Source organism: Vidua macroura, chromosome Z (assembly GCF_024509145.1).
Source record: "Vidua macroura isolate BioBank_ID:100142 chromosome Z, ASM2450914v1, whole genome shotgun sequence".
NCBI classification, from domain to species: domain Eukaryota; kingdom Metazoa; phylum Chordata; class Aves; order Passeriformes; family Viduidae; genus Vidua; species Vidua macroura.
The window spans coordinates 57838330-57864978 of record NC_071611.1 but is presented as its reverse complement, the minus strand read 5'-3'; the positions used below and the strand labels follow the sequence as shown (position 1 = coordinate 57864978).

Sequence of the window (26649 nt, the reverse complement as noted above, 5' to 3'; positions counted from 1 at the left end):
AAAACCATTTAACTACCAAAACAGTTCTGCTAATGATGATTATTTTCATATTAGCAGGTTAATTATCAAATTATTTTCAATGATAAAGAAAAATGAACACAAGTCTTTTCCTTCAATGTAACAGTAGATTTTTGGTTTAGTGGTAGTTGCTGGTGTTGGGAAAAATTAACAACAAGCTGCAACTGGAACTCCAGCTGAAATCCTGAACCCCATCTACATCTTATTCATATTTGCATAAATAATGCTTCATTTCTATGCTGAGCTTATTATTTTCAAGTATGTTTATTCATGTAATGTAGGGATCAGCAAATAAATTCTCTTCTTCTCGGGTATCTCCTAAACTCGGGGGCTCTGGTTTTCCTCGAAGATTCATTCTTTAGGCTCTCAAAGGGCCTTAAGATCAGACCTGCTAAGATATTATCACATACTAGAAGACAAGTGCAAATAATCAAGAGGTAAAGAGTCAGAAATTAAGCAAAAAAGAGAAGGAGGAGAAGAAGGCACCACTACAGTCAAGATGTAGAGAGAAAGGCAGTTGAAATTACAGAGGGGGGAGGAGAAGGCTTGAAATATGAAACTTTTAGAGAAAGAAAGGTTTTGGTTGAACAGCAGTAAATATTAGGACCTTGTACTGAGATACTGAGAAAAGTCAAGACAATTGAAGCAGGATGTAAATTCAATGGTAATTCTTAAAACATACTAATCTTCCAAAGCATGCAGAGTTAAGCTGTGGTAAGACTCCTTCAGAATAAGATCATTCATGCAGGGGTCAAGGCACTTTAATTAAAACCTACTTGTACATAATGAGTCTTACCTATCTATGTCCTGGAGAAAAGGCACATGGTGACACACAGAAGTGGAGATATAAGAAAATAAGACACAGGGAAAATAAGAGAAAAAGCCTGTTTGGCAAAATAATGGTGAGACTCCATCCTAACCAATGAGATTGTCATTCCCTGACAATCTGTACTCAGTTTCTCCAAAACCTGGATATGCATTGCTGGTAAACTGTAAAGATTTGTTCTGCAGATTCAGGAAGAGATTACATCCTAGAAGGTTCCTGTGGATGTGAAGATCACATAGCCTGCTGTGACTAATCAGCTGGATATCCTGCACATTACTACAGGAAATAATGAAAGGAGCAAAGGCATTTCAAGTAAGAGCACAGGATATTTCACCTCCCCTGTTCCTGTTATTTTTAAAATTTAGCTGAGAGGTAAGAGCACAGAACTCTGACACACAATGAACTGTTCCTTCACATACAAACCCACTTCCCATCTCAGTCCTGACAGGAGAAATTTGCAAGTTCCACTAATTCCTTTCCAGTTACCCATGTGACACCTGGACACACAAGTTGTTTGTTTCTCTTGCTCCTTTGAGACAAAATTTTTGTGATTTTTCTTGTATACTACAAGACCTCACTGAACAAATAAAACAAAAGTTCCTTCTCTCAAGTAACTTGTGGAATTCTCTGATAAGGATACAGCCAGTACAAACAACTGCCTGATGTGGGGTAACTCTTTCCACCACTTCCAGCCAGTCATGTCTGGATCTCTATTTACCCTGATAGAAGATGGCTCCAGACCTACCAGCAGAGAATTCAGTCCTGTGGAGTGCAGGTGTTGTACTCCAAGGCATGCAAAAATGCTGAAGTCTACTGTAATTAGTTTCCAAATTCAGTCTGGCAGTTTAGTATGACTTATGTGCAATGAGTAACGAAAGTAAAAAATGTGTTCTAAAATTAAAGAGAGTTGAAAAAGAAAACAAAGCTAAAAAATATTTCCTTATCCCTTCTTGTTTCACAATGAAGAACTATTTCTGATTTTGAACTACAAATCATCAACAGCACTTTTTTGTCCCGCTCATAGAGGTTTTTTGGTTCAGGCCCTTTCAGTGTTGTCATCTGGGCTCTGAGGGTAAACTGGACACAGATCTCTGCAGTTGTGCTGCAACGAGATTATTTTCAGAAAGAGAACTGTCTGATGTTGGCACAGAGCTGCCAGGTTATATCCTTAACTAATGCTTCCCAAACCACCACTCTATGGGAAATAAAGGGAGAGAGGCTGTGACAATGCCTCTTTGTGTCCTACCGATTTCCAGGAATAGTACAGCCGGCTCCAGGCTGTGACACTATTTTCATACACCTCTCCCTAGCACATCCCCAAGCCAGGCTTTCATAACCAAGGTCTGCTCTAAGGGGTCGTCATGCCACGTGCCAGGCTCCTGCGGGTTTCTGCCACTCTCGGGAATCTTACAATCTATTACAGGCAATGGGAACTTTCTTCTATAGAGGTCTGCAGTCAAGCTCTTTAGCTTCCCCTACTTCCTTCAAACATTGAAAATTACAGCATTGTTACTTCTCTGAGGAAGGAGTTTCAGAGCACTGAAAATTAGCTGTGTGAGACTGGGTTGAATAATACCTTCTATCCATGGTGAATTCCAAGAGGAAATTAATTCCCACTAACTGACTTTATTTCAAAAGTGTTCACATACTACAATCGTTGGCTGCAAAAATGGTTTTACATGAACTGAAGAGGTAAGCTTTTTTCAATGACAAGTAATTATCAAATATTTGGCCTTCTTGTAAGGAACAGAAATAATATTTAGCATCATATGAATGTATCTACTTTACCTAGAGACTTTATCTTGCTGTTGAAAACATGAGCAAAATCTTAATATCCCTAACATCCATAAATCTATCTGATTAATTTCTGAACATTATCAGAAAATACCTATGTTTAGAGTTTTTGTACTCCTTTTCAACTTCTCTACAGAAATACTCAAGTCAATGAGTTCATTTCCTGAAATATTCCATAGGACCAACAAGCATGGCTTTGTGTAAGCTTCATATTTATGGTAAAACAACTGTGCCTACATCAAACAAGGGAGTGAGTGTATTACAAGACTCTGAAAAGCAGTTTTTTGACTCTGGCAGAGCCTCGTGCTGACAGAGCCATAAAGGTTCTGCACAAAATCACCAAGCAACTACTGGTAAGCCCCTGCACACTGGGCTGTGATGATGCTCCTCCTATATCTGCACTCCAACGCCTACATGTAGTGGGGCAAAAATACTGCCCCTTGTCACCTCGTATTACAGGAGCACCTTGCTGCTGTGGGCACGGGGCTGCTGCAAATTCATTCACCAGACAAATTTACTATACCAATTCCCAGCTTTGTAGCAGTTTGTTTTAGTGTATGACTGTGCTAGTGACTGTGCAACGATCCTCAGTCTGTTCTCTTGCTCTATTTTTCCCTCAGTCAGCCCTTATTCAGTAGCTTTGGTTCCTACTTTCAAACACAATTGGATTGATTATAAGATACAAGTCCTGAAAACTCTTTTTAGCTTTTTCTAAAGTGTAACCTGCAGATGATACTTCTTTTCCCAGTGACAGTGACTGCTGACGACAAATTTCTTGTAAAAATTTCAAGAATATAACTGCAATGTTGCTGGTCTCATATTCTATAGGAGTGGCAAAAAACAATTTCATGAGAACATGGTGTTCCCAGTTTCCCTCTAGTGCTGCCCTAGCACTCCTGAATTTTTAAAGTCATTCTAAGAGTTTCTTCTCAGAAGTACAGACTCACTGCAAGACCCCTAGAACTTTAGATGCTTTTTTCTTATTTTTCATTTAAATATGCAAAGCAGATGAAGATGTCTGCTTGCATTTTTCAACAATCTGCTTTAATAACTAGCTATAGGATGGACTCTACACTGACCTTGTTTTCCAGTCTCCAAGTATATGGATAAAGCTGTTTAAAATATGACTTAAATTCAATTATTGACTTGCAAAAAAACAGGCAGGGAGTCTGCAGGCACACTATTAGTTTCACACACTGTCTGCTCAGAGGGAATGTCTCCTTTTTTACACTGACACACCTGAGGATGAGTGAACAGTAACATCAAAGTTTATAAAGTCTTTGTTTCTTTATTCACCAAGGCTTTTGTTTTCAGAGGCAGTTGACAAAGACATACACTTTTCTGAAGATAAGAATCACAAGAAGATTACTTGCCAAATAATGCAATGTATATCTTTAAAGAAAAGTTTTCCTGTGTGCCAGTGTTGCTAAACCCTATATTTTTTTATCACAAGGCATTTTTTTCAATGCTCTGGCTTCTGAAACCAAGATATTAAATTAATTTTTCAGGAATAAGAGAACTCTTTGGTTCCTCAGGAACATGTTGCAAGCTTCCCTATTTCATCATTTGAATATCTGATCAGGAAAGCTTGGTAACACCATGTCTCTTCACATTTTCAGAAAAACAGGACTCCTATGAATGTTAGGAAAGACTTTGTGACATATTTTATCACTACTCTTCAGAGACCCAGGTCAAGGAATTCAAACCTTGAATTCCACTGATGGAGATAAGCCTTCCAAGCACCACTTCTTGCAGACAGAAGTGGGCTTGTTCTGGGCCAGGGCAGAGCCCAGTGCAACCCAGCAGACCCCAGCAAGGGGTGGAGTAGGTTGGGATGGCAGCACCAGAGGGGTTTATTCTACCTGATGCCAGCGGTTCCGGAAGTTGCAGAATCCATTTAAAGAAAAGATAGTTGCTGCCTATTCTTGTGAGAAAAAAGTACAGGTCTGTCCGCACCCTGCCCTGCCCTTCGAAAGCAAGTGGCCTTACAGTGCCATCAGGATTCCTTGAATATTCAGCAGTTCTGAAAGTCAGGACACCTCCCTTAAGCCTCCACAAATGCAAATGAAGCTAAACAATAAGAGCAAAGCCCTGGAGAAAGTAAATCTCTTTATTTGTAAGAGAGGAAAAATTATCAAATACATCCCAGGAAGACATTCCCTTCAGCATTAACCTTTACTATTATGCAAATTAATAAAACCTACAGCTCCCTAGTATTTCCATTAAGAATACAGAGCAAACAATTAATAGTGAACCTCTTCACATCCCTACATACAAAAAAAAAAAAAAAAAAAAAAAAAAAAAAAAAAAAAAAAAAAAAAAAAAATTGTGTGTTTTGAAGAAACTGGACAATATTTTAGTGGCCAGCAACAAGTCATGATCACTGAATGGATCAGAATGAAAATAACTGTAGGCACAGTGCCTTCCCTGTGCGTCCAGTTTTCTCATGTACAGGTAGAAAATAGGTCTAACATAATTACCTCACATTCCTCTTCTGCATAGTTGTACAAAAAAATTATTTAGCCACATTTCCATTTTATTTTACAAAGTCTAGATCAGTCCTCATACGCACTGAATATTAATGAACTACCAAGGAGTAGAAAGCTCATCCTATGAAACATACACATACCCTCCAACACCTTTCACAAGTTTTAATGTCTTCAGATTTTCATAATCTCAATGCAATTTATTCCTAACACCAATTTCCAAATTTGAAACTTTCTCACAGGGAAGACACAAAGGTAAGCAGCACCGGCTTCCATCTGATCTCTGCAAATGCACCATCGAGCCTGATGGTTGCCACACACTCTGCAACACTTACCAGGACTGACAAAAGGTTACAAATGGATCTACTCTCTCAGGTGTTATTGGTTACTGCTAGACCGGTAGCCCTTTAATCTTGAAATTAGCATCATGAAGTTTACTGTGGGAAGCCAGAGTCATAAAGCTGCATGGAATGTCCATGGAAATTACTGTGTTACCAAGGTGGCTGATGGTAACCTCAAATTTCCCTTTATTACTTTGTTGCTAGTTTCCAGCAAAGAGCCAGAGTAGTAACATTGTATTTTTTTCATTCAATCTGCATACAGAACTCCACAAATAAATATAAACAGCGGAAAAATACACACGTCCAAATCTCTGTATACCATAAGAACACTGGAATGGGGATACCAGCCACTATGACCAGTTCACCTACCCTGCTCTCCCATCTTTAGCAACAGCCAAGAACAGACCTCCAAGAACAGAAGCATTACTGAATACTTGTAGTATTTCACAAATTTAAACTGTCTTATGGCTTTGTGCCATTTTCTACATATTTTTTTGTGAATATACAAATTTAGGGCTTTAACTACCTTGCCTCTGTTTACAAAGGTGGAAAAAAAAAAAGGTGAAAGCAAAATCTGTAACTAATTAAAAATTCTAAACCTCAAAATGACCCAGTCTAGGGGTTCTTTTAGGCACATTAATGCTATACTTCTGGTACTTCTGTAAGTCACATGGCCAAGAGGCAAACAGCATGTTTCTCCTTGGAGGTATGGAAATCTCTGTCTCTGCATACTGCAGAGCTCTGATGCTTGATGGGAAGCAGTGAGTGAGCAGATGCAAATCACCTGGGGGTCCAGCCATCTGCCTCTCACCCTACCAGATCAGAGGATTTCAGCTTTAAACCTATTTCCTGCCTCAGCAAAAAAATGTGTTTTACCCTTGGCAAATGTACATGCAGGTGGGACACTCTTCATTTGCTGGGTAAAAAGTCAACTTTCCTATCCCAGACTGGGCTGTTTGTTTGATTGGTGCTTTTTCTCCTTGTAAGAAAATGCCATCTGCCTAAAGCTGTTCAAAAATCCTGAAGTGGTCAAAAGTATTCTAGAAGAAGAATTAGGAAGTACATGTAAGGTGGTCAAAAGTGTGTAATAAATGCTATTTAACTTCTGACTGTGGACATCGCTGAGCATATGTGGCATATACAAAAACATTTTAAAAGGCCCTTCCCACATGACTTTTTTTTTTTTTTTTTAATTCTTCTGAATTGTAAGTGTGGTCTGGGTTAAGCTTTATTTTTTTTTCTTTTTCCCCCATTTTTTTTTTTTTTTTTAATTGTGTTGCATTATCTGGCTTAGAAGGAACAAAACAGTATTTCACAAACTTTATTTCAATGTTGATAAAAAATAATACAAACTCAGCAATTGCTTACCATATCTTTTCCCTCAAGACCACCCTGAAATCCTAAACAAGTCAAAAGGGCCATACTGAGAATAAATATCAAAGACACTGCCAAATATTCCTTTCTATTTAATTAGTAGACCAGCTCATTAGCAGAAGAGCTGTATAGGAGAGTTTGCCTGCAGGCTTTGCTGACATCAAGAAGTAGGTTGCAGTCACACATGCAGAAAGCCAGCCAGTGCTGGCAGCAACAGCAGTACATGGCAGAGCTGGGGACAGGGATGGCTATCCTCTAATGCAGGTGTAACTCTGCAGCACACTGTGATGAGAAGTGAGATTCGGCATCTTTGTGGGGCACCCAAGCAATAGATTCAGCAGCACAGAGCACAGGCTGCAGAGCAGATCCCTGCCCCACCAGCTGGGAACATTTCCTGTGTGCGGGAGGAATGGGTGGGAAAGATAGCCTTTGTCTACAGCGTGTGGACGCTTACTTGTCCCACAGAGCACCACACAGTGCCTAAACCAACACAGTCATGAGTGGTAAACAAACACTACCATCACAAAACATATGCAATAGCCGTGTGTGTAGGAGGGGATGACTGTCTGCGCCTAGCCTGCACGGTGGAAGGGAATAGCTCAGCAGCCTGCTTCTGGGTCAAACAGCCTGTCACTGAGCAGCACCATTTATTACTTGGTTAGACTTTAGTACTTGCTCAGCACAAAGCAGCTAATACTCACAGAGTGCTCCAGAAACTGAAAAGACTATTAAGGCAGTTAATTGCAGCCTCTCCAAGAAGGAGCATGTCCACAGTATTGCTGGGTTGTTGTTGAGGATATCTTAGCTTAAAATACCAACAAAATCTTCATTTGCAATAATTTGAGGATTTCTTCAACCCTTTTCTATTGCGAAAATAAAATTTGGGGTACTTATGTAGTCACAGGTATTACTAATCAAATTTATTTGAGAGTAATGTGAAACAGCAGGTTTGTGCAAGTTCATAATCACAGCAGAATTAAATCATTTTTACAGAGCATTTATTTGAAACGTTCTGTATACAAACTTTGAATATGGCAGAGAACATTTCCTTTGCAGTTTAGGTTTGATTTCATTCCTGGAAACCACTATAAAAATCCTGCTCACTTGCAGTAGGGTTCTTTATTTATGCTCAGTCTTAGTTTTAGCATCTGTGACAAACACCAGATTGCTCACTTTCATCATGACACAGGCAGAGTCACTACACATCCTGCCCTGCCTCCTGGTACTGCCCTGCCTGCATAACACACTCCTGGCTCACTCTGGAGCGGCCTGCTCAGCAGGTTTCCCCTCTGTAGGCTCCAGGTCTGGAGCTGGAAAAGGGGCTTTGAAGTTCACATGGCTCCTGGCACATCTGCAGTTAGAGCCACAGTCACAGTCACTTCTTAAAACTATGATCCTTGCATCGATGTTACTCTTCCTGCACTGCAAAGATCAGCCCTGTACTGGTTGTCTGTACAAAGACAAGTCCTCCTCATCTTGGCAAGAATTTTGGATCCTGCAGAGACCTGGAGGCTGCCTGCTTCCAAAGTTACCAGCTTCTCCTTTTCCCTTCCCCACCCACAAATCCTCTCTTTTAAAAAACACATGCTGCTAATTTTTAAAAAAGGTACAACATACCAAAATCTAACTTTTAGGGCTTTTAGTGCCTGTGTTCACCAGCCTTTTTCTTCTCCAATAAGTCTACCAACTATTTTCCTGAAAAGTGCCAGGTGCAGGGATTTTTTTAAAGGAGGCTTTACTAGTTCAGTGGAAACTGGCCAAAAGCCACGAACTTGTTCCAGACAGCTGACCAGCCAGCTGCAACGGGTGATGCCAATGCCCTTTCCTCACGGCTGAAACATGTCAACTCACCACAGGCCTGGCAAGAAGATCACACAACCCATTAGAAACTTCCCTTGAAACACACAAATTGTAAAGCCTCCTTCCATCTCTTTGCCCAAGCTTTAGTACAACTAAATTGCTTACTGCCCTTGTTTTTAATGTCTATCTCTGCATTCCTATGTGTCAACCTTCTATTTCCCCACAGAGAAAAAAAAAAAAAACACTTTTCCAAGCCAATCTCTCAAAATCCTTGACAATGATGGAAATCTTCTTTACCAATAGATTGTGAGAGAAGTTGGAGTCTTGTGAGATTTCTGAGGGCAAGGAGAAACATGTGGGGATGGAGAAGAATCACATCCATTTTTCCTCCCCCACCTCCCAAATTCTATGTGAAGGGTAGAGAAATCAGGCAGAGAGACAAATGATGTCACTTCATCTCCCGTGCGCCATCTGTTTTTTCCACTCCAAGCTTCCTATACACTTTTGATAGTGACAGCTCATCAGAAAGGAGTCATCCCATGGCATACTGCTGTTTTGTAAGGCAGAGAGCATTTTCACCCTGCCCTCCTCTCCTCTGGCACTGCATGCTGTCCCTCTGTACCAGTCTGACTATATACCTTCACCTGTTCCCTTAATCAATCTCTTTTGAGAAATCTTCCACTTCTCAGCTTTGACTTTACAGCTACTTTCCTTATCTCCTACAACCATTTTTTCCTTAAAAATTACTCACACATCTGTGTTTGTCCCATCACTCGTGGGGGAAGATGGGAGCTAGCAAGAGTAGTATGGTAGCACAGCTGCATCCACTCATAATTTCAAGGTTTTTGGCTTTCTTGTTGACTTAGTCTTTATGTTATTTTTTCAAAGATAATGTTTTTGAGAGATTACACATAACAAAAGCACTGATATGACTCCATAAATTTAACTTCAATTTAGTTCACTGGAAGCATCAGTCAGAAACAACTTTCTCATTATTAAAATACTTTGACTGAATATTCAGTCAAAAAAAAAAAAGTGGTCAAGTTAGAGTGACACCTCAGCTGGGACTATCTTAGTGGTTTTACTATGGAGGAAAAAAATAAATCTGCAAATTATTCATTGTTTGCAATCTCTCTTGCAAGCTCACAGAGCAAGCGTTAACCTGACATATAAACTTTTACAAATATTATTAACACTTCAAAGACACCACAAATATTGAAGTAGATAAGTTTTCTATTACTTATTTATATTATCTCTATACTTATTCTTCTCTGATATATCCTTAAGCAGGACAACACAGCTTGTCATTTTTTGCCTGCTGAGTTAAGGCTGAGAGTATGCATTAGGCATGAGGCATTCAGTTCAAGGAAAGGACTTCATTCGAACTGACAAAAAGAGAGAATTTTTCTGGTAGTTAAGGGAGACATCTTGTCCTTAATTTTCCATTTAGACCTGTAGGTTCCAGAAATAAGTTCCATCTTTTTTATATCTCACAGTATAAGATAAAGTTGCAATGGAGTTTTAAGCAGGGAATGTTGGCAATGATTTTAAGATGTCCTAGTGTTTTCTAAGTCTACAACATGGCCAAAGATCCTGACTCTGTTTCACCTGTTGATGTTGATGAAAATACTCTGTATACTCTTGGGAGATAGGAGTTTCCATCATGAGTCTATTATAAAATTTCACTAACAATCCCACTTACTTCTTAAAACATAATCAGTCTAACTAGTTACTACTTTGTCACTCAGCGGCGCTTGTGTTTCATTCTAGCTGGTTTCACCACATTGTTGCAGAAAGCACTTTTCCTTGTCTAAATCAGCGAGACCTAAGCTCTGTAGACAGTGTGTTGCCTACAGAGCCAGGGCTGCTGATGCACCACTCTCAGAAGGATGACTTGTGCTACAATACATTCTTCATCAGTTGTGTTTGCTGTCCCCAAAATCCAGTGTACTCTCCAACCTCCCTACTTTCCAGGCCATTCAGTGAATATTTAGATGGTCTTGGGGCAGACAGCCTGAGTCTGTGGTTTGTACTGAGAGGAACTGGCTCCCAGACTTGACTTCTTCAGACCTGAAGTTATGAGCCTGCACAAAGTAGAGATCTGAATAAACAAATACAAAGTTTGGTTTACCATCAGGTAACAAGTGTGAGTGAAGATATCAGGAAACATCTTAAGTTGCAGATAAATTTCAATGCATCACCAATGCATTTCCCATACAACATCTTCATGATGTACTCAGGAAGGGAAAGCTAGAGTATTCTATGATTCATTTGGCAAATCTGATTTATTTGTGTATGCATTTGAGCTGTGTCTGTAAAATGTCTATAGACATTTTAGTCATGACATATTGAAACATGAAAAACTTGTTGTTTCTTTTTTTTTTTTTTAAAGTGAGACCTGATCAGATGAGACTGAAGAACTAAGAGCTTTCTTTGTGAACACATTGCCTTCCTTCTACACACAATACCAGTAGCTTTTTACTCAAGGCTCTGCCTAAAAACACCTGTGGGCTTGCAAGTCTAGGACTTGATGTGTGGGTTGAGCAGTGGACAAAGTTCTGAACTCACGTCAGAAGCAAGCATCTGTCCGTAGAGCAATTGCAGGGTGCAAGTACAAACATGCCACATTTCAGAAAGGTCTTCCCCAGATACAAATCCACGGTACCCTGGCAAAATGGATCTGGGGAGGGACACAACATGCACAGGTTTAAAGCCAGAAGAGGCCTAAAATCAACGCATGTGACCAGAGGCATCTTGATCAGCCAGCTGTGTCCTTCTGCTGATTTATCAGCCTGTGGGGACCTGAAGAAATCAGCAGCACTGGGAGCAGAATTAGTCCAAACACAAAACCTTTTCCATGTGTATTTTGCTTTGAAGTAAAAAAACAACCAATCAACCAAATAAACAAACAAAGCCTCAGAACATGCTAACCTCTGCAAGTCCTTTTTGTTAAGACTTGAACACCTCGAGTCCTTAATGCATAAGTAACTCTTGGATATCTAAATGAAAAACCTTCCAAAATCCACGTTTTTATTCTCCCTGGATCCATAATGACTATTGTTAAGAAAATGAAGACTGAAAAATGTTATGTCACAAGGAAGATGCAAATGAAATTATTTGAAATAACTCCTGAGTTCACATGGGACTGATATGAGGTAAAAATTCTTATATAAATGCACAATATTTCTCAAGAAAATAATAATAATAAAAAATTAATTGGATAATTGAATGTTAAAGCTACCTTTGTTTTATGGATCAAGCCCATTTTAACTGGTTTAAAACTGCTTTTAAAATAATTACTTGAATTACTATTTCTTTATTTTTTTCTAAACACTGTAAAAACATACAGCTGCTGCAGTCTATTTTTCTGCATTTTGCAAAAACTTCAGATAATTCTGGAAGCTCTTTAAACATGAGAGAGTATTTAAATACTCTTTTGAGCTACAGAAAATATACTTCATATGAGCAAGGGGATGTGGTAGAATTACTGCCAGAAACTATTAAATGGCTTGCAGCAGTATATACACTTCTGTTTGAAGAGGAGGAAAAAAAGTTTAAAGGACATGAAATCTCTTCTCTCTCCTCCTTCTTCTCTCCTCTCCAATTTACCTTAACTTAAGCTGTGGTTTTAACCTCCCTTCCCTATGAGTATTGAACAATAAACCACTAAGAGAAAAGAAGTTTGAGATAAAGAAAGTGAATGTTAATCTGGGACACCGTTTTCCTAATAAGCATGGCTGTTGTTTCTGCTCAGCACAAATTGTATAATTTTGTGTTCAACTGGTTGCATTTGTTTGAGTGTCTTATCTATCCTGTAGGGCTGAGCAAAACGGCACACCCACTGAAACCAAACATGAATTTATTTTCTGTAAAAGCGGGGCTGAGACATGAAAGCTGTGAAAGAATCTTGTCAGCAATTCTCTGTGTAGGCAGCATGTTTCACTTTAATCATATGCATTACAGCCTCTACCCATCGCTTCAGATTCACTCCTTGAGGTTTTTTGCACATCAGTTTGGCTAACCCACTTTCTGATGTTCCTGCCTCCGTATAAGAAAGCTGAAAACTCTTCTGCTTTTTACGCTGCAAACGAAGCAGCAAGACTACGCACACGCACACACGCAGGCAGAGGCGAGCGCCTCTGAATTCAGAGCGTGGCTCGTACCCATCACTCGCTCCCGGCGCTGCCGCGCATTTTGCGCCGCTCGCTCCCGCTGTCCCCCGGCCGCCTGCGGCGCCTGCACGGAGCTGTTCAGACACCAGAGGGCAGGCCACATGCGAAGGAAAGCGCCCACAGACAGCGCCGAGCATGGCGAACTTCGAGAATTAGACAAGCGTTTCTCACATTCAGCCTAACAATGTACGTAACCAAGCTCTTCGGCGGTTCCTCCAGCCATTACACTATTAGTTACAGCTGTACCCCTGCATTAAAAACTGTATCAAAAAAAGAATGCTCTTATTCTCTTGAAATCTGTAGCAATTTATAAGGCCACTCTGTAACAGGAAGAAAAGTTACTGTGCCTCCTTCCAAGATTTGACGATCAGTCTAATGAACATGCGACACATTCTCTCTCAGTGTATTCCACCCCATGGAATATTTAAGGCTCTCCCCACCATAAATGTATTTCGGTAAATGTGTTGTGTTCATTCTTACACAACCCTGCTATTTAAATGTGGGTAGTTGTCAGAGCAGGCTGTCATACAATGACTACCTAGAAGCAGGCAGTGCAGCAGCAAAGTAGCACACTAACCCCCCTACTAACACGTTCTCTGGTTTACTGTTGAAAAAATTTCCAGAACTTGAATCTTTGAAGCTAAAATACTAATTCAATTTACAGATTCATTGCAGTCCCATGCCTTCTTGATTGTTTTGATACTTTTCTTTATTGTTATTGATATTTTGAGCTTGTAACTTAGGTTCCAAAAAAAAAAAAAAAAAAAAACAAAACCCAAAAAAAACCCCCAAAATCCAAAACAACCAAAAAAAGCCCCAGCAATTAATAACTCCTAATGAAGTCAGTAATGTTTATGCCACCAATACGAACAATAGCTCTTCTAGACAAACTCCATGTCTAGTAAAATAAACATGGAGATGCAATCTGAAGCAAAACTCTGCCCTCAATCTCCTGTTTGATGCTAACAGATGAAAAGTTAGAACCTGTTAACCTGTATTTTCTTGTCTCCACCCAGCTCCTCTTCATTTACACACATAAACAATGTAATTGGTTCTGATGACATGTCCGTGTAAACTAAGGGTACTCGCTTGAGTAGATAGTTGGATATTTGAGCCTGGCACAAAGGAGAAGGTGAGGAGTAGTCCTTCTAAAAATGCAATTGTTAAGCATCTGTGTAGATGTTCCATGTTTTGAAAAGTTCTTGAAGTTCTTTGGCTGTGACAACAATGAATTCTTTTATCTGCTTCAATCTAAAAGAGATTACTAAAAGACCATTTATAGGAAAAATTTAAAAGTCTAACATATTGATTTGCTATTAAAAATAATTCAATGAAAGTGTTCTTACAGACCACTTCAGACATCAACAGGCATGATGAGTCTACATTTTCCATCCCTTTGAAGAACATCAACAGCATTTAGTCAAATCAACATGTTATCAGGAAGGCCCTAGCTGAATTGTCTCTCTTGCATAAACAACACTCGAGTTGGCTGTTATTTCTTTGAGGTTTTTTGTGGTTTTTTTTGTTTGTTTGTTTGTGTGTTTGTTTTTGGCAAATGATGCTATCATCAGGATTTCAGCTACACAAGAGAGATTATGACAAAGATGAACACAAACAAAAACAAATAGTTACAAATGTAAAAGGCACACATTGAAAAGGAAATAAAATTCATGTGTCAGAGAACTTACCCTATTCCACAAGTTGCCTATATTTTCAAAGTTTTTCTCTGATTGTCACTTTTACACAGGTATGTAATACTCTTAATAATGGTTTGGCAAATCAAAACTGCATTTTTCTCACAATCATTCAGTCACCAGCCTTCATCTCACACCTTCAGGCCATTAGCTCGATGTTGGCTAAATTTGCCTTTTGGACTACATGTGTTGTTGAATGAGAACAGGATCTTTTTTTTTTTTTTTTTTTTTTTTTTTTTTTTTTTTTTTTTTTTTTTTTATCCTGGGAAAGGAAGTGTTCTGGCAGCATGTCTAGGTCTTACACATAGAACAGGATAAAGCAAAAAAGACAACACCACCCTGAAATATATGCATCTTGTGATATAATTAATCAGTTTCTGAACATGATGGACTTTCCTACAACAGAATTGAAAGGAAACATCTTGCAGGTAATAATGAAAAAGTGTAGTAGCTCATGCAAAAATCTTTCCTTTTCTCAGAGCAGATTTTTAAGGTTTTAGTTCTTCCTTTCTTTTTAAAGAAAAACAAATTCCTATTCCAAATCAAGAATAATTTCACTGGGTGAAAAAAAGCATTCTAACACATCACTACTTACTTTAAAGTTCTACTTCTCCACAAAACCTCATGTAACTCTCCACTTAAATTTCTTCCCAAAAACAAATAAAACAACCCAACCAAACCAACCCCCAAAACAAAAATTCTGAGCAATATATTTCTTAAAAACAAAGTTCTACTGCAGGGACACAGTTCTTACAAGATATGTTACATAATCATCATCATATAACAGAGTACAGGAAATTTTTAAAAATCAATTTAACTGTGATCATTTCTGATTTAATATGGTTTGGATCAGTAAGCTGTAACTGCAAAAGCTGTGCATTTGTAATTAATGAGTACAAATTATTCAGATGTACAATGGGTTGAATGGCATGAGAAGTTTGTACACATAGTACCAAGTTCTGTTCATACAGAAAATTAAATTCAAAAGTTGATTTCAATACATGATGCCCTTCTTTCATTAGAGAGCTCTGATGAGAAGCCAGTAATATAAAGACTATGACCCGAAGTTCACGACTGTGGTTGAACAGCCTCTAATCCTCTCTATATGATTTAAAAAGGCATTTTTGACTTAAATACAAGGCTGCATTTAGCCATGCTCATGGCGTGAAGTACCACTAAAGAAAGATAATCCTGTGGGACTCTTGCCCAAAGGCAACAGACACCAGGCTGTGCTCCACGTGTGGACCATCTGCCAAAAAAGGCATGTCATCCCTTCCTTTTCGTTGCCATGTGTTTTGGGCAGGATTCCCACACAAACCCAGGCATGCAGGCCAGAGCTCCAGCTGACCTCCAACCATTCCTCACCATCCACCCACCCCAAAGGACCGGCAGGATGGGTGTGCTCTTCCTGCACCCACTACCAACTGCAGACACTGGGGAGCTTTGAGGCTGAACAGGGCACAGTCCCTCTCTCCTCTGTTTGCTCATAAGCACACAACCCAAGACAAGCACCAGCCTTCCAGGAACATTCAGGTAGTAAGATGCTATTGAGCATATATGAGATTTGCAAAGCAAATGCTGTGACTTCACTTAAAAGGCACAAACACAACAATTACTTTCACAGAAATTGTTTTCTTTTCTCAATAAGATTAGTATATTTGATGCTAAAATTCAGCTGTTTGGGGATGCAGAAGAACATTTATTATCAACCATAAGCAAACAAAGAAAAATACTCCCAGGGAAGCGGCTGAGTCACCAACTCGGGTATTTAAAAGATACACAGAGGTATATAAAAGATGTGTAGATTTAGGCTTTAGGTACATGGTTTAGTGGTGGACTGAGCAGTGTTAGATTAAGGGTTGGACTCTATGATCTTCAAGGACCTTTCCAACCTAAATAATTCTGTAGTTTTTTACTGAACTCTAAATGGCATAAGGGCTTGTTGGTAGGTGCTGAGTAGAAATGTATTTTTACCCTCCAACAGGAACCAGACTGGCTCTTTATACTGAGTATTGACTTATCACTCACTTCTCTTTCTTGGAGGCAAAAAAAAAAAAAAATAGCAAGCAGAAAAAAAAAAACCAAAAAACAAACAAACCTACCAGTGTTAAAGAAGATACAAATGTTCCTTACAGAACTGTTTAAATTCATTTCTATGCAGGGGGATGTTATACCTAATCTGAAACTAAATGGAATACAATAAATTGTGAGGAAAAAAAGCACAACAGAATTTGTACATCTACAGCTTTTGACTCAAGATATTTCCTCACTGTTACAAATTTCTTACTCCATCATTACCTCCCTTCCAAAGGGAAATACAAAATGATGGAAGCATATTATTCTGTCAGTCTAATAGACACATGTACATTCTGAGTTTACCAGGAAAAAGACTGGTATTAATTTTATGCAAAATATGTGTATAAAACACAGATCCAGAAGATTGTAAACAAGAAAATTCCATATTATGTGAAAGTATAAAATTACAAATACAGATTTTGTGTGCATTTACCAACAAAAAGAAACTTTTAAATTCATGGCAAATTTTTAGACTTCATTTTTCAATTCGTAGGGCTCCCGAGGATTACATATACCAGGTACATGTTCTCAATCTGCTTGTTGATCTCACTTGAAAAATTGACAAGATTGGATTGCAAAGTCCCAAACTGAAGATTTAAAACTAATCTTTGAGTGCAAACTAACCATATGAAAGCAAAAAAGTTGCTGTTTTCCTGATTAATTCAAATTATACTGAATTCTTTAATCTCAACTGTACATAGTTTTAACATTATATTGGGTTTTTTTGCTGTTGTAAAGAGAAGATACTTAGCAAGTTTCTCTGTGCTAGACTCAAATTGCTTCATTAGAACTGGAGAGATCACATCATTCTGGAGACACTAAAATGTAAAAGAATTGGGATTTAAATATCTGGTCAAACATGTGGCTTACTATTGATCACACAGAAATGATGCAGATTTTTTTCTCAATGGGAAAATAAAAAGGAAACTATTATTTGCTTACAGAAATATGTTTTTGCATCATTTTATATTATGTATAACAGACAAATCAATTGATAGTGAGCACGACATTGACAAGTCAGTCTTTCAGCTACTTTCCTGTTAGACATATTTACTACTTTACCATTTTTCTCATTCATCAAAAAAACTATTTCTAACATCTCACAGATCTCTTTTCTCAAAGTATGTATGTTTTAATGCTGTGTTTATGAACAAATATTGAAACATCATTGAAAAAATACTGCCAGTGCCAACACAGAGCTGAAAGAGCTTTAGTTCTGTCTGAAAAAGGTTAATTTCCTCTTTTCTACTTGGTAATTCAAGCTGCTCTACAGCTAATAAAAAGATACTTATTGTCTTATTAAATTTAAAGTAGCAATAAACATTAACTCGGTCTCAAATGTGGCATCATACTGTAAGTAGCTAGGTTAAAAGGGAATGTAAAACAAAATACCTGGATTGCTTAGGAAACCCTAAATGCCCTAATTTACCCAACCATTTATCAGAAAAACTAAATAAAAGCCTTCTTTGTTCTTGCAATGGATAAAGGTAGCCATTAGTCTCTGAAGAGTACGATTTTACCAGCAAGACAAAACAAAAAGCAAGCTTTGGGAGCAAATATCAGCTGGACATTCACATAACAAGGTCCAGAGAGACATATCCAGAAGTTTCCGCTTTTAGTCCAACTCTGAATAATGTTGGATGCTGTTCTCTTGATCCTTCAGAGCTCCTCTATTGCCAAAATAACTGCAAGGTTGCAAGTCCAAATGTATCGTAAGCCTTTCCCAAGGCACCCCAACACTATCTGAGGCACTGAAACTATGGCAACCGAATAAGAAAGCAGCTTCCATGATTAATAGATGAAGATCCCAGCGACAGTGCCTTGCTAGGCCATAATTCAGGAATACAGGAGGAATTAGCATAAAATCCATCTCAATCTACCAATAAAAAGTAGAATTTGAAAGGCACCAACAAAACCACTTTTTTTTTCTGCAGAAAAAAAAGAAAAACCCACAAAAAAACCCAAACAAAAAAAAACCTATGGAACTATAAACTGTTCAAAATCTCATTAACATTTCAATGAATGGCTGCCTCAAGAGCAAATAATGGATAAATGTTCATGAACAATGGTGAAGGAAGCAACATATGAAATTTTCTATTCAAGTATAAAAGCCATATGAAGAATACTCAATATATAGAACATTTAAGTGAAACTGAGCAGCCATAGATTGCAAATTAGAAATAATGTTTGCTGCAGTAAAAAGTATAGTTGGATGCAGTTTTTCCCATTGTGTTGGGAATTCCTATAGGAGAGTATTTTTTCCATCTGCTGAACTGGAATGCCTATTATATACTCTACACATTTTCATTGTTAGAAGGTCCCTGAGTCTATCAGGGTCATTACAAAATCAATGACAGTTAGGAATACCTTTTCTTTTTAAGCACATAATGAAACTTCTGCTGTTATTGCCAGTAAAAGTACTAGTAGGGTAGACTTCATCCAACTAGATATTCTCAGACTGACATGAAAGGGCATAACAAAATTATCAGGGATTTTTTCCACTTTTATAAGCTCTAGGTTTTACTAAAGACAATTGGTTACAGAGATAATAAAAACATAGGAATACTCTTTTTTTGCCTGCTTCCTGGAAAGGGTGTAATGCTGCATTCAAGGCATGGCTCTACCTGGGAAGGATGAGGGAGATGATGCCAAAGGCTTCCCATCTGAGGACAGGGCCAATGTTGCCCTGTCAGAGAGGTGCAGCAATGCTGTGCACCTGCCCCTGGAAACTCTTTCACTTCAAAACTGCAGGCATATTGCAAAAGTGTACTGCTGTGGAAAGTTCCTCAGTAGCAGTTTTGTCAGTACCTTAAAAAAAAAAAAATTAAACAAACCAAAAAACGTGCCACTAACAAAAATGGCACAGAGTAGTCCATGATATATGAATTTCATGTTATATAAATATTTTACATAGAAGTGCCTATTATTAGCAATATATTTAAAGGAAAGGTCATCACTGAATCTAGTGAATTACCATATGTCTTCACTCTTGAGATACAGCAACTGACAGTTCTGTTAATAGCTGGTTTATCTACTCTATTTTACATCTCTATTTCAGCCACTAAAGAAACACTCTGGGGCTTGGGGAAAAATTTCTTTCATACAAAAATGACTCTGTATTCACATCAAGCATTATTACAGCCCTCCTTTGGGCTGATAAATAACAACAGTTCTATACTAGGAAAGACTTCATGAGATTTTGCAGCAAATTACATGAAAATTCATTCAGGGTTTTTATCATCTTCTTCTTCCTTTTCTGAAAGCTGGTTTTTGTTGTTGTTCGGTTTTTTGTTTGCTTGTTTATTTTGGTTTTTTAAGTGAATTCTATTTTTTTTAATTAAACTATAGTCAGAGTTAAACTTCAGATTTCAGAGGGCATAAACCTGGTAGCCTCATTTGTGTTCATCTGGTGCATGAAAGCTGAGAACATTATTATTTTATGGGGCGAAGCATAGATCTCTTATCCCCTTCCCTATTTCCAGCATTAGCAGTCTTTATAAGAAAAGACAAAAACTGCAAATGTTTCTATGTATGCCTGTCCTTCAAAAAGCCCCTCCTAAGATTTTCAGAAGTCCCTAATTTTGTACTAATTTTCTATTTTTTCTCTCCCTTCATTCCCATACCACATTTAATTTTGAATCTTTTCACATCTTCCAGAGGCTAGAACAAAATAGGCAGATGAGAAGCTTGGGAACTCCACAAGACATACAGGAGCTGTAATATCTAAAATTATAACACAGTAGGTGGCACTCTTCCCTTTAAAACCTAAAGTTATGCCTTGGGCATGTGCTGCCATATTGACATGTTGCAATCAAAGACCCAAAAACCAAAGAAACCCTCACCATGAATAGTTAGAGATCTCTTAACACTGCAGAAACATAAACACTCAATTATTTCCATGGCCATGGGTAACATAGCACATAAAGAAAATAGAGGCATACAAACTCTGCTCTGCCAGGTTTGCGCTTGAACTGGAGTAGTCCACTTTTACCTTCATAGATCCTATGCACATTTAAGCCATTCCTTACTCAGAGAACTGGTGCAACAGCCCAAAACTAAAAAAAATCCTTTAGAGATCTGTCAGGCTCAGGTCCAGGCTTTCCCCCAGCTGATTACTTCTGTGTTAGAACACTGTTCATGGTTACTGTATACTGTTGATCAGTAGTTGGACTCTGTGCTACTGACTTTATCTTGCTGTCAAAATGTCTTGTCCACCTAAGAATAATCCTGATACACAGAATTTATGAACATAAAATGCTCAAATGGTTACCAGTAAAAAGCATTGCTTATCACTCTTTCTGTGCCCTGTTAAACAAAGCCTGTCACAATTTGTTGGATGTGACTTGCTCCATGACACACAGGTCTAAGTCTGATTAATAACATTAAGGATCAGTCCAGACCAAATGTACTCATAGGACAGCTTCAGGTCCTTAGCAAGTATTGATTCCCAGCAGAGAACAGTATTTTCAGTTTGGGGCTTAAACACACAAAAAAGGTCATATTTAATTAATATTTCAGCAACTGTGTTTGCTCTTAGAAAATTACTCTGGCAGGCAAGGCTTTCCTGGGTCAGCAAAGCTTACTTGGGTGAAAGAGACTGCAAAAGGTGAGAGCTAAAGATTTACTTCATCAATAAATGAATAGTAGGAGGTCAAATATTCCAGTATCTGTAACAAATTACAATAGTGAAAACTTCTAGCATATGCTGGATTTAATATAATTTCAATGTTATTTTCCAGAATTTCAGGGTTTACTGGCTTGTTTGTTTTCAGCATTCTGCTACAGAATGTGAATCAGGTACTATACACAAAACATTTGTTTCAGTAGTATAACAATGAAAGTATAACAATGACATCTTGCAAAGAAGCTGGATGTGAGACATGTATTAGCTCAGGTCAATTTAATCCTAAAACATTTTATGTCTCCCCTGCTGTAAACCATGCGAGCTCCTTTCATGTGTATTTATGTATGGCTCTTCAAAGCAAGATGACAAATTTCCCCTTCCCTTCAAAAAACAGCACAAGCAAGTTCACAATCACCTACTTCCTTTCTAATGCAAACAATTCTAGTCTGGATTTTTCACAGGTCGTTAATTTGATCTCTGTCCTTCCCTTCTTCTCTCTCTTTTTTTTTAAATTCCTTTCAAAAATTTAATGAAGGCAACTCACCATTCTTAGCTTGATCCACTTCGTTCTTCAGTCTTAAACATGGTAACTGCAATCTTCTATTTGCAAACAAAGAAGGGACTATGGCTAATATTCACTTTCATCCTCAAGCAGCTAGAAATATTAACTAGATGTCATGTATGTCAGTGCCCAGTTATTTTTTGGTTCAAGTAGTATGAGTGCAGTTGATAAGGCTGGTTTGCCATTAAGCAAGAATATACAGTTTTCAAGTAAACTAATTGAGAACACACAGAACATCTGTGATTGCCTAGTTTGTAGTCCCTGAAAGCATTCACCTGCGCTTCAAGCCTTTGGTGCCTAGTACATGAAAAGCAAATGTTGTAAATATACATTACAGTATTACTTACTGTTTTAAATTTTGTTTAGCATTTAGGGAGAAATCTCATCTGGGCGTGCTGCTCCTGAGCTAAGCTTCCATGAATGCCAGAGATTGTCTCCAGTGAAGAGTGGTGGAGAACAGAAATCAACTTTTTTATGCATATGAAATTATTTGGCTTTAAAGAGAGTTAATTCTCTCTGTCTTTTAACTTATGAGAAGCTACCATATTAAAACCAGGCTATTAGATAAAAGGATACCCTAGACAGTGAAACACCTTGGCAACTGTACTTCTTTAATAATGACAAGCCTTCCCGATCCTACTGTATCATGTACTTGCTTTCAACCATGGTCAAGGCAATTCCATGAAGAAAGAGATTTGTTGAAGCAGACCTGAATTTCCTCACAATACACTAGAACAGTCTCATAAAAAAAAAAAAAAAAAAAAAAGAAAAAGAAAAAAGAAAAAAGAAAAAAAGCTAACCACAGCAAGATCATTTTGTGTTTCTAATCTGAAAAAAAATGGCAGAGGAAACCCTAAGCATAATAACAGCTGCATAAATCTTACCATGAGAGAAAGCTACAAAATCTCAATGAATTTTGAGAACTGAATTTTGAATCAAAAGAGCCTGACTGCACTGGATTTTCTCATACTGATGTCAAAGGACTGGATGACAAATTAAATGAATGTACACCAAAACCATGAATTAATTGTTGCAAAGACAGTAGGGAAAATCACACATTTAGCTACTATCTTTGAGGTCAAGTTAGTAATTATATCATTGCTGGATGATACAAAACAAGTTAGAAGAATCTATGTCACATAATAGGCAACTTCGGGCAGCCCTGTGACAGAAAATGGTTGTGGACACTTAGCACTTCGTTATTTACAGCACCTGCATGCCGTGTGTGCGCCTTTAGAAAATGAAGCATTCACCTTGTTTGCAGCGCCAGGATATAGTATCTTTTACAGTTTACCGCAGAGCTAACTAAAGCCTTTATTTTTTGCTGATCCATCAGTGAAATAATTTTCTGCAGCAACTAAACATCCGTGCTGCACAGACGCTGGCACAAATGTGCATGTTTACAAACTTCAAAACCAGCAATTAACTCGGGAGAGGAACAGGAGAACAAATTATCCCCTGAACAAGCGGCCAAGGCTAGAAAAAGACAGAGCCTTTTGCCTAAGGGAAACCCAGCAGTTGCCTTGCGACTCACTCTGGGATGAACCAGGCAGGACAGAGGTGGTGGCGACAGGCAGAAGGGCATCTCCACTGCAACTGACCGGGCTGCAGCCTCAGCCTCGCTTCCCCCGCCAGCCCTCTATTCGCACGCCGTCCGGTCCACCCCCGGGAACGCCTCCCTTGGACAGCCAGGCAGTCAGGCCCAAAGAAAGGGGCGGTGGGACGGCCGAGCCCTCGCAAGAAGCAGGTACTTTCCTCATGCGTGATGGAGACCCAAACTTTCCACTGCCCTCCCAGGCGGCGGAGCAAGGGGCGGTGCTGACCCTCGGCCGCCCCAGGGGCTGCCCGAGTCCCCGCCGCCGCCCCCCGTGCCTCGGCGCCGCGTCGCCAGCGCACCGCAGACGGAGGCACAGCCTCCTAACGCACCCTGCCCTCAGCTGGGAGCCTTCCCTGCCCGTGCAGATAAGGGGACACGGTGTGTGTGTGCAGGGTGAAATCACTTCCCTGCTCAGTATCATCCTGTTCCATGCTCAGCATCCTTTCCTCACCTCAGCATCATACTGTCCCCTCCTCGGCATTCCTCCCAACCTCAGCATCCGCGGCACGAAGGAGCCCCGCTCCCGGTCCCCGCCCGGCGTCCCCGCGCCCCGCCGCCGGCCCCATCGGTGCGCCGCGGCGTGGGGCGTTCGCGGGGCGCCGCGTCGCCAGCCTGCAGCCTCTCCTGGAGGGCCAACCCTGTTACTCGCCATTAAAAGCTTTCTCTTTTCCACCGTTTCTCGCATTTGGCCCGGAGCCCGAGGGTGGAGAGGGGCTGAACGAGGCACAGGGCGAGTGCTGGGCGGAGGGAGAGGAGTTGCCCTGCCTCGCACGGCTTCCCGCCCGACGGGCAGACACGGAGAGGTCTGGCCTTGGCCAGCCCGTCTGCCTGCGCTCCACGGCCAAGGAGAAGCGGCTCGGCAGAGCCGCCGGCCCGCAGGGGAAGAGGCTTGAGGCGCCCGGCAGAGAGGGGGGCGGGGAGCATCCCTACCCCAGAGCCACCCTTCGCGGGGCTGAGGGAGGGCAGCCGGCAGCCCACCTTCACCGGGGCCAGGGCGGAGGGGAAGGCGGCCACTGTCCGTGGGGAGCGGGCGGGGAGGTGAGCCCGCGGCCCCAGCCCGCGATTGAGAACAAAGCCCGCGGCTGCGCCTAGGGCTGCTCCGCGGAAGAAGTTGCCTCGATTCCCGGCCACTTCCCCCAAAAAGCAGCGCCAGCCTCGGAAAAAAACAATAAATAAATACGTTGGCCGCGACCCAGCCACACCGCGGGAACAGCAGAGACGGTGGGGTTATGCCTCTACACGGAGCGGACGCATAGTTCTTGTAACAAAGACCCCACCACCCAGCCCACACGATGCCCAGGGTACGCGCCCGGCGGCCCAGGAGGCGGCGTCCCGCGGCCGCCTAGCTCCCCACGGTGCCTGGGCGTGCGCGACCCCCTGCCAATAAGGATTCGGGAATGAGAGGCGAGGAGCCCCAGCACAGCGCATGCAAGCCATGCCAAGGGCTACGGGAGGGAGGATAACATGTTAGGCAATTGGGAGGGGGGGTGGGGGGGGGGGGAAGAAAAAGATGGGGGGCAAATAAAAAAGGGAAAAACAGACGAAGCCACGAGATGCCGGGAAAGTGACAGCAGCAAGCGCAGCGTATACACTTGCGGGCGGCTCTCCTCCTCCCTAGGCGCTGCAAACGTCGAGACAGAAGGCAGAAGCAGCCCGCCTCAAACCACACACCACCACCCTCGCTCCTTCCGAGCCGGCCGGGCGATCCGTGAGCCTCCCCTTCCAAGCAATCCCAAAATATAAGGTAGGGGTACGGACAGGGGGGTACTGTACCTTTTCGGTGCATGTATCGGGGCAGCTAGAGGACAACTAGCTGATGTAGTGTCCCATTTAGTAATCCATTTTAGGGGATCTCTCTGGGAAACTGGAGCCACTCTCTCGTTTGCAATCCTTTGTCATTACTACATGTGTGCTTCCCGGGGGATGGTATATTTAATATTTCTACTTTCTGAATTGAAAACGCAATTTGTTCATTTCCAATGATGGACGAAGAGGGGAGTGATCAGAGAGAAGAATTAACAAAAAAAAAAAAAAAAAAAAAAAAAAAAAAGAAAAAAAAGAAAAAGGAAAAAGAAAAAAAAAAAAAAAGCGTTAGCAACTCCTCTCCAGATCCAAATTTCACTACGGTTTCCACAACAGTAAGTCCTCTTCAGTCGAGCCTCGGGAGGTAAGTCATTTCGGAGTCTCCTGGTCCCTCTCTACCAAAAGTGCTCCCAGTGTGACGGCTGCTTCAGGAAAACTCTGAGGCCGGAGGTACTCGCTGTGCCACGGCAGGGAAGCGTAGTCGCTGCTCGCCTCGAGCTGCCGGGCATCGGACTAGTGCGCGGCGAGGACGTGGGAGCCGCTGTCCTCTCTCCCTCTCCTTGCCTCCCGCCGCCGCTCGCGGTCCCCGGGACGCGGCTCCGCCGGCGGAGGCGGAGACAAAGCCCGAACTGGAGCGCGGCGGGCGGGCGGACGGGCGGGCGCGCCCCGCTCCCCGCCCCGCCCCGCCCCACCCCGCCCCTCCCGCCGCCATGGGCGGGGCACGCGCGTGGCCGCCTCGGGGCGGGGCCAGGGGCGGGGCCGCAGCGGCGCCGGGCGAGGCGTGAGGGACCCCGGGCAGGCGTGAGGGAGCCGTGCGGCCCCGCGTCCTTCTGGGGCTCGCTATGGGTGGCGTTTGCTGCCAGGGACACCTTGGGGCTGGTGCCGAGGGTCACCGGGCTTACGTCGAGCAGGTGTCTGCGGAGGAGACTCGCCGCCCCCGGCCCCTCGCCCGTCTTCATGGAGCTATCGCCGCCTCCAACCATCACGGTCGTTCCGCGCCGGCAAGGCGCGGAGAGGGCGGCGAGGGGCGGGGAGATGCCCGCGGCAGCGGCGAGTGCACGGAGTGGGACAGGGGCAGCCGGCTGCAACTCCCCGAAGGATTCGCCGCCTCTCCGCGGGATCTGGGGCTGCTGCGGAGCCCGGCGCGACAGCGAAGCCCCGCGCACAGGGCTGGGCGGGCCTTACCCCCTTGGGCGCATCCCCCGCGTCCGCCGGGGGGGGAGCGGGGACGGGGGCCACAGCTGGCGGCTGGCCGTCCGCTTGTCGCCTTTATCTCCCTTCCCACCGTCTCAGTCCCGCCTCGGTGGTCGCTGGCTGCGCTAATCCCTGTCTCGGAACCGATCCAGCCGGCAGCAGGAGCAAGCGGCGCTAATACAGTAATCCCCATCTCCCCGTCCCCGCGCCGAGGCCCCCCGCCGCTGCCGCCGGCGGTAATCCCCCCGGCCCGGCCGCGGGGCGGTGCGGGGGCGGCGCTGGGCACCG

At 41.7% G+C, this 26649-nt stretch overlaps 1 protein-coding gene across 2 annotated transcripts in view; it reads right to left on the bottom strand.

Annotated features, from left to right (window-relative positions):
• The window catches only part of SEMA6A (semaphorin 6A), a 126066-nt gene extending 100712 nt beyond the window's left edge, over positions 1-25354 (bottom strand). For both annotated transcript variants that reach the window (XM_054003044.1, XM_054003045.1), the window contains exon 1: positions 25138-25354. The gene's annotated coding sequence lies outside the window, so the exon portion shown is untranslated. The remainder of the gene's footprint in view (positions 1-25137) is intronic.
• Positions 25355-26649: the final 1295 nt, after the last annotated feature.